This window comes from Nestor notabilis, unplaced genomic scaffold (assembly GCF_000696875.1).
Source record: "Nestor notabilis isolate BGI_N333 unplaced genomic scaffold, ASM69687v1 scaffold2862, whole genome shotgun sequence".
In the NCBI taxonomy this organism is placed as follows: domain Eukaryota; kingdom Metazoa; phylum Chordata; class Aves; order Psittaciformes; family Psittacidae; genus Nestor; species Nestor notabilis.
Window position 1 is genome coordinate 13838 of NW_009918608.1, and position 9329 is coordinate 23166.

Sequence of the window (9329 nt, forward strand, 5' to 3'; positions counted from 1 at the left end):
TACTAAAAGTATCTGTTCAAATTTAAAGAAGGCTGCAGTTGAAAAATTAATATGAATTATAATGATGCAGTAAATTTACTATGAATAGTAGCATGTAGAAGACCAAGTCAGCTGTCACAGTCAAAAGCTTTTTTTTCATCAGGTATGACAATGAAGGGTGGGGTTTTTTTTGTTCTATAAAATCTCAGAACTGTATGTGTTTGCTTCATATGCTAGGCCATTTCATTTTACATAAGGAAAGAAGATCCTTCTTTTATTCACTTGGATTTTAATGTATAAGTAAAGCAGCAAGTTTAGCAGACATCAGAGTTTCAATTCAAATCAGGGTCAAAGACATATCTTCAAACTTGCTCCCACAGCATTCCCAAAGAATGCAGCTAAGCGGACAGATTTTGGACACTTCCCCAGCTGATGGATCTAAGAAAGCTATTGAACACAACACATGGTTCTAGCAACGCAAGCCAGCTTTATGACTGACAGAACAAGTGCAATTTCCTGTATTTCTTTCTGGCTATGCTGAATTCAGGCTCATGAAGAAAGTTGATCTTTGTGGCAGTAAAAAGAGACAGGTCACTGCAAAGCAGGAAAGAAGAGACATGAAAAATTCCACAGGAGTTAAATTAAAAGAGAGAAAATGCTTAACTATTTTTGCTCTTCAAGTACAGAATACTTTATCTTATTATTTCTGTGTATTTGTATGATTAGACACAGACTTTTTAAAAAGACATTCACGAGCAACTTTGGATTTCATTCATTTTAGCTAATGGAGTTATTTTAGAGTTTTGTTTCCATCCTTGTGAACCTCTACTGTTACTAAGTCCTATAGATAAGGTAAAATTCTTGACCAACTGTCGTGGTGTAAGCCCAGCCGGTAACTCGGAACACACAGCCACTCGCTCACTCCCCACCTTTTTCCTCGCCCAGCTCCCGAAGGGAGAAGAATCGGAAGAACTCCCATGGGTTGAGATAAAAAGCAGTCCAGTAACTAAGGTATAATACAAAACCACTACTACTACCCCCAATAATAATAATGATAAGGGAAATAACAAGGGGAGAGGATACAACTGCTCACCACCCACTGACTGATACTCAGCCCAACCTGAGCACTGATCTGGGCCTTCCAGGTAACTCCCCCCAGTTTCTATACTGGGCATGACGTGCTGTGGTATGGAATACCCCTTTGGCCAGTTTGGGCCAGGTGTCCTGTCTCTGCTTCCTCCCGGCTTCCCCTCCTCCCTGGCAGAGCATGAGACTGAGAAAGGCACTTGGTGGAGTAAACATTACTTAGCAACAATTAAAAACATCGGTGTTATCAGCGTTGTTCCCAGACTGAAAGTCAAAAACACAGCACTGCACCAGCTACTAAGAAGGAGAAAAAATGACTGCTGTAGCTGAACCCAGGACACCAACATACTAAATGTTGATTTTAGAACTGTTTTCATGTTATCAATTAGGTCAGGATTTCATCTGTAGTTGACTTAATTATATTAATGCGGACACTGGAGGAGAGCACCAGAGGGCAAATGTATTTGTGGTTCAATCCTGATAAGGACAGACTGCCCTCAGCTACAGAAAAATCCTTGTTTATTTAAATAGCTGCAGCATTCATCAGTCCTTTTGGTTACCAATTGAACTGTGGTTCAATCCAAGGATATAAAAATTTGTGTGCACCTTTGTTCTCTGCAGTCTGATTTCCTCTTAGTGTTTGTACTGTTGTGTATACTCTCAGTTACAGCATGGTGTATCCATGTCCTGCTAAGTGTTCATCTGTGTTTAAGGAAGCAGGGAGCTCATGGTTCCTTGCATGTCAGACTTTATCACATTTCTTTCTGATATGCTCTCTAGCTATCTTCCCATGCTATGAAGGCTGCTGAAACACTACTTCCCCTTGCCCCTTTCTTTTTGCATGTTGTTTTTTTATAGAACTGAGTTTCCTTCTTTGGTCCTTTATAATTTTTTTGTTACTTCAAAGCTTAGTAGAGGTAAAACCCCCAAACCTATCTATTCTAATCTTTGACATTTTCATGGTGGTCTTGAGCCACAGTCTCTCAGTGGGTTGACTTTAAACCAGCTGTTTAAACAAGCTTAAATACTCCTTTCACTGGGTAACAAAGATGGAGCCCATCTCTGTTGGCTAGAGCACCTCAATAGAGCAAGTTTCACAGATATAAAGGGACAAAATAAAATTAACCAGAATGCTTACTTAATAGAAAGAAATTCTCTAAATTATCGTGGTAGTTTGAGTAATGGTAGGCTTATCATCGTTTAGCATTCATTCAAGGAGTTCAATAACACCAAGGCTTCAATGTTTTTGTTGGTAACTAATGTTTTACCAACCCCCCAAATTTCCTTGAATAACAAAAGGGAGAAGTAGGGGTGGTAGATTAGGGTATCAGAGGATATCATATAGATTAGAATATCATATATATGGAGGCATTTTAGTCTTTTAATTTAGCACCTTACCTTTTTCTAAAAAAAAGAAATTGTCTTGAGTGGCCATTTTGCGTTCTCTAGGATGACATACTAGCTCAAAAATACACTTAATGATTTACTATGGTAACATCAACAGCTGTTGTTTCTTTTTATATTTAATCAGTGTTTGTAGTATTTTGTTTAAGAAGACTAAATGAAAAACTTGAAAAGCTAAATTTTATCTTTTGTAGCATGCACAGAGCACACAGTTACATAATGGTGTTGGGTGTTAATTTAAGACTTTTGTAAAATGTTATCAGTACCAAAATATTTGCCTGCTTCTAAGATGGAAGATTTTATATTTCTGATTTAATAACATAAATGAGTTGAATTCCCATGGGTTCAGATACTGTCATGGTGATAAACATTAATCCTCTAGGATACTGAAGAACCAGCTGTAACAAGCTTTCTTAATGAGGGAACTAAGAAACTGCCTTGCTGACCATATAACTTCCACAAACTAGAACCTGTACATATTAATGATCGTAAAAACACCAGTTTCCTGAGGTTGATACTGAAATCTTAGAGGAAAGTAGGATCAGTACACACAACTCAGTTCTATAAAAAAAAAACAAAACTCTTCTGAGATACGTGAAATATAGTTCCCTCATTTTGTTCTGCTTTCTGTAATATTAAAGAAACTGTGAGACTGAAATTTTAAGATCGCAGTTGTGAGTTCACATGAAGAACATGATAAGAAACGCTTAAAATTGCCACTTGTTATTCCATTATAATTCATTGAAACCTGTGTCACTGACAGTAAGACACCTGGTGTCATCCTTTAAATAAATAAATATACTTAAAATGGTAAGATTCAATTAGAGTATGAAGTTAGCAGCAAAGATTTCACCTAATAATCAAACGTCCCTGCTGCAGCTACATTCCAGGTGTCATGGCCTATCAGAAATGCTCCCCCCCACTCCTCCCCCTGTTTCACTCAGGCGCTTGTGTCTGGGCTCATGAGAGCTACCTGTAAGTCTTCAGGCCTAATTCCAAATAAACTCTTCTAGGGTTTGCATCTGCGCAGATGCATCTTCTTTGCTCCCGCCCCACACACTTGCTGTCTTGGCTTCTGTTGTTATCCAACCGCATGTGACAGTGGAAGTAGTGTGAGGAGACAGTGAGTTACAGTGAAGGGCACGGAAAGCTTGGTCGTTGTGCTGGCTGCTCATGATGGAGGTGTCCTTGGGGATACATCTCACAGCCACCTGACGTGTGTAATGTCCACACAAAGACCAAGTGTGGTAGTACAGGATAAGGAGCACAAGGATCTGTACTCCACCTTCTGCTTGTGCGGTTTGATTGTCTTGCAATTCAGATCAGGGACAGCGAGAGGGAAAGATGGACAGGAGTCAGTGGAAGGCTGGATTCATCTGGCATAGTGAGTGGTTTTCGTCAGTTTAAAAACCTGTTTTTCTGTGCTTGTGTGTTCCAGCCCATGAGCTGTCAGCAGCATCATTGGCTGTTCCAAAATGTGGGTGAAGGATGAAGAGCATGTGCATGTGTAGTCAGTGGCTGTAGCCACATGAAGTAGCTGCTAAGAAACAGAACAGATTGGTACAGAGATTATGAGCTGCAGGCTGCCATGGAAGTGCTGTGTTTTGCTGTTGCAAGCCCCAGGCTTGCTGTATGTAGTTAAGGTGACCTAACAACTCTGGTTCAGATTGCGGCTGACGCTTCTGGAGGAGAACTGGAGGTTGACAGCATGAGGTGTGCTGTGTGTGAAAGCTGGCAGCAGGTCCCAGGGGTGAGAGCTGCCGTCATGACACGGTGATCTGCTTTCTGCATAGCATTTTAACAAACTTTGCTAGATATGAAGTATGGCTTCATTCATAGATGTGATCTGATACTGTGATTGCTTTGTAAGAGCCCCGTTGCAGGTGTAGTAACAGCCAGCTTGGAGATATCTGTTGTGAGGTTTTTGAGGACTTGGACTGCATGTGAAGATGTAGGGGCACTGGGGTGATACGATAGACTAATGAGAGAAAACATAGGTTTGGCTAAAATTTCTGCTCCTTATTCAAAGCTCATGTAGTATAATAATCTCTATTTACATCAAAAAATACCTGATTTGCAAATGCCTTTCTGCCATGAAACCATAGTGGTAGATAAAAGCATTTAAAGAAAGGGCAGGTATTTGCATCCGTCAATATGTACAATGAAGTCCTCAAAGTCACAGGCAGTGGAGCATGGTTTATATTTATTACTGTAGCTGTATTATAAACCTATTAGTGACACTGAATATGGTGACAGAAGTTATGCTCTTTATCTGATCCACACAAAACAGACATGATCCACACAAAACAGACAATTAATTTTAATTTTTCAGATTAATAGTATGTAAAAGACAAAGACTGACATGTCCTGAGGGCACACAGTACTACTCCCCAGTATTTTGAAAATGACCTTTTAAATAATTTCAGGTTAGCATCTGATTTGTCTCCTCTCTTAAAGGTAGGAGGAACACAGTGATCTAACTAGTATATAGGATTTCCTTTATTGTACTTTGTAGGTGCATTAAGTTGGTTAAATCAGTTTATTGGGGTGGACTGTTTGTATTTTCAAATGAATTGTCTCTCAGTGCTAAATACCATGGCTAGTCACCATTTAATAACACTGAACAAGAGCATAATAGGTGAGGAATTTTGGAAACATTTCTTTGAAAGTGGAAAATTTCTTAATTTTACATGCAAATACAGTTTAAAATAGGGCATTCTCATATTTAGGTTTAAATTTTCACTCCTCATAAACTCTGTCTAAGCTAGGTTTCATTAGTTATGTTTCTATATATTATCACATCTGGGATTGGCTGTGTATAATATGGTATTTTTTCCATATTCTCTGTTTGTGAAGAGTGCAGCATGGGGAGAGGTAAAACAGTGCTTAGTAACTACGTATATATAACTCTCATAATAGCAACATTTCTTCTAGTCCAACAATTCCAAAGGAAGAATCAGGTGGAGAACAAAATTTACGTTACTAATGAACTGCTAACAAAATTTAGAAAGCATAATAAACTTTGAGAGGAAGCACTCACCATGGTATTGTAGAATATATTAATCATGATCACATATTTATAAGGAAGGTGTCAGAACTGGGTTTTAGTTTGTTTTCCACAAAATATTGAACTTGCAAGGGTGTGAAAAGCATTAGCAGGAGCAAAAAGGGAGATAGAGGTTTGCATTGCATTTTCACAAGGATTGGAAGAAATTGTCTCCAACTCGGGGTGATTAGCTCATTCAGAGAGATAACTAGCAATTCTGTGAACTTTTTGTGTAGTTTTATTAGGTGAAAAAAAAAATAATTTTAGTTGGTATAATTTTTTACACATCCTTTTGTGGAAATAAAAATTGATAGGTAATATTTTCCCTCATCACCAAAATCTGTTCTTGGTGCAGCTTAGGAGCTGAATAAATGAACCAATTATTTTCAAAGCAATTATTTGTTTTTAACTGAATGCAATTTTTTCATTAGTTTCAAGTTAAAGCAGGCAATGTGTGTCACACAGATATACCAGAAATATTTGTAATTTGTGTTTATGCATATTGAAGTATAGGTACAATTCCTGATATGCATCAGTCTAACATACCTTTGCTTACAGAAGAATGTAGATTGAATTTACTAGTGGTAGCTAAATTTCAAAGAAGTTATATGTTCAGTTTATGTAAGACTGTCTGCCTTAACATTTGGATGTGTGTTTGAATCCCATCCCTGCTGTTAATACTATTTGAGTGTTTGAGTGCTATAGAAATTTTGGATTTATTGAGCATCAACCAACAGATTTGGAAACACAAAGAGTTTAATGCTGTAACATCAATAGCTTAAGTAAAGATTCAATATATAATTTTATGGAATGTTGTCCTTTTTATTAATAAATAAAATAGTGATTTAACTATAACTGAGCATGTTGCAGCACAAACCACTTCTGAGAGAGGCCAAAACTTTCAAGGCTAGATCAGCTCCAGTTGTTCTGCTGAGCAGACTAAATCATGTTTGATTGCATTCCACCAAATTTATTCAACAACTGCATTTTAAATCAAGAGAATATACTAAGCAGAATTTTACCAAGCAGAATTTTCTTCAATTAAATAAAATATCTCATACTTGTGCTTCATACGTTTCAGTAGAAAACTGTGATTAAATCTTCTTTGCAATTATGATTTGAACAGAGTATTTTTACCCCATCTCAGTGGCAAGGGTCAGCTTGAAGAATATATATACCCTCATAAGACAACTAAATCATAACCAAGTGTTTCTGTATGAATTGCTGCAAACTGAGTACATGAGTAAATATTGTTATAAAGAGGTTTTCATCATAATGATTTTGGAAATTTTATGAAAAGAAGATGATAGAACAGTAACACAAGCTACAAATTGTATGGGGCAGAACAGGTTACTTGCAGGACATTAGTCTCAATTCCCTTACCTAAATGAGGCAAGTTAGATGCTCTAAGGTAGTACATCTGCCAGTTTTGAAGGTACAGCTCTCCCAGCAGTGTTCCTCACCCAAGAGTTTTAAGGAAGAAACTTGTCCCAGAGTAAAAGAATCCTCTTATGGATAGTAATTAATAAAAAGAATTCAGAAAAGACTGAAATTGAGAGATTCCAATAGTGAGAAAACTGCAGTATGCATCAGATTCATGAATGCTGTAAGTATTTCATAGAATATCATTATGAATAGTCTGCCATTTTCTACAAATCTCAATTGAGTAACACTTGGCATCTTTTGGTCTTCTGAAATTACTTATTTCCAAGGTCTTGCAGAAATAACTAGTTCCACCCCATATTTTCACCACTCTAATGTTTAAAAGATCTTTTTTCTGTTTCTTTGTTTCACTTTTCAGCTACTTCTCCAGAGGCTGTCATTAAATAGCTATTAATCGAAGTGTACCTTTAAAAAAACCTTGCTCTCGTTCTTTATTTGCAGTAAACACTGATGTGATACTGTAAAGAAAGGCTAATACTGTGTAATAACTACTTATTATTAGATTGGTGGCCAATGGTAGAAGCTTAAAGGACAAGTAAAGAGACAGGGAGAGAATGGACATATAAGCATATTCTCCCAAGTCCTTACTGCCTGACCTAGAAACTGCAACTAACCATTGTCTGATACCCACTATTGGGCTTTAGCTCCTTAAGTTTGTTTAGTTCCTTTTTGAATTCATGTATATTTTAATTTCCATAATATTACATGGATGTGAAGAGTGTTGCTTCTTTATATTCATATAACCATGTTTGGAAATCGGATGAGTTTATTTAATTTACTTTGTTTACTCTCTCTTCTGTGACCAATCTGTACCTGTTTCTTTCTCTTTACATTCCTCATTCTATAGTATTTTAAAAGGAATTTAAGCAGAGACTAATACAGTATTGAAGACAGTGATGCACCAAACAGATAAAAACCCTACATACCCTAATTACTTACGCATAAAGAGTAGCTGTAAATTGTATGTTTGCATTCATAGGATGTAAGATATGGGAGTAATTGTTAATAGTGGTCTGAGAATTTCAGTTCAGTGTTTAGTGGCAGACAGAACATATATATGCACACTAAAAGGTGTGCTGGAATACTTTTATTTCTCTGTATTTTAAATTACAAGTTATGAATGTACATAAAAAGAGCTTTCTTGTAATATGTGGAGCTTTTATTTACTGAAGTATGGTGCATGGAAAAAAAACATCACTGGAAAAAATGGTAAAGGTCAGGAATGTATCTGCCTGACAAGCTGATTTCAGAACTTTCACAGCACAAGTAAATTCACTACACTGCTCTCTGGGTGATGTCTCAGTGATGTGACAAACCCAAGAAGAAAAATATGGGTTGAACAGCATTTCAGTGAAATTGTCAAAAGTAATTGAATAACACTTGCTTATTTCTTGGAATATTTCTTTCAAAACTGGTCTTTCCACTGCCTTCTCTGTCTGTGCAGCTGTTTAATTCAGTTCCTAAGTGTCATTCTGTGGCAAGTCTCCTTAGAGACAGAAAGTGAGATTAATGCCTTATTCATCTTTAAGGCGCACACACGCCATCCGTCCCGCCCATTCCAAAGTTCTCAAAAAATATATGTATGCTGCCTGAGAGATTAAAGTAGGACATATTTTTCCACTTTTCCAAGCAGTGATAGCAGAAAAATACAAAAGACTAAGTTGCTTGTACTCTGGAGCTCCTATATTTGTTGAACTCTAATATTTCAAGACATTTACTAAAACCTGTGTTAATAATGATTAAAATCTTTAACTTTCAGCATTTTCCTATGAAGCATATCCTTTACCTTTTGAAAAGGCAAATACTAACTGCAGACACTCTACATACTTTGGAGATTTTAGGTGGCATCTGTTAAAAAAAGCTGACTTCTATAATTTACATGTTAAGTGTTCATCCAAGTAACAGGCAATGAAGTCAGAAATAGAGCATGTAGTAGTTTTATGTTCCTGTGGACAAGCGCAAAAGAGAAGCCTTTCAAGGTCAAACAATTTTCAAAACTATAAGACTCTATTCTTTTACACCACATGAGGCTAATATATATGCTGTTTAGATGGGAGGATGGTGGAATGTGGCTGCCCTTACAGTCTTCTGTGAAATGACTATTCTCCAACATAATTTTCATTGTATGGAGACATAATCCACAAGTGCACAAAGGGGACAAAGGTTCAACTGTACATAGCTAGTTTTAGCATGCATAACTGCTAATGTAATCTGGTTCGACCTAGAAAGTCAACAATAAACTATTTTGAAAACTTTTTTTTTCAACAAACATGAACAAAGAGGTGTTTTCTTTGAGATTAGAAGTCAAGATTCTGATTTTTCTTATTCATTCCTCTCTCCTTCACACACACACACACCACCCCCCCCCCCC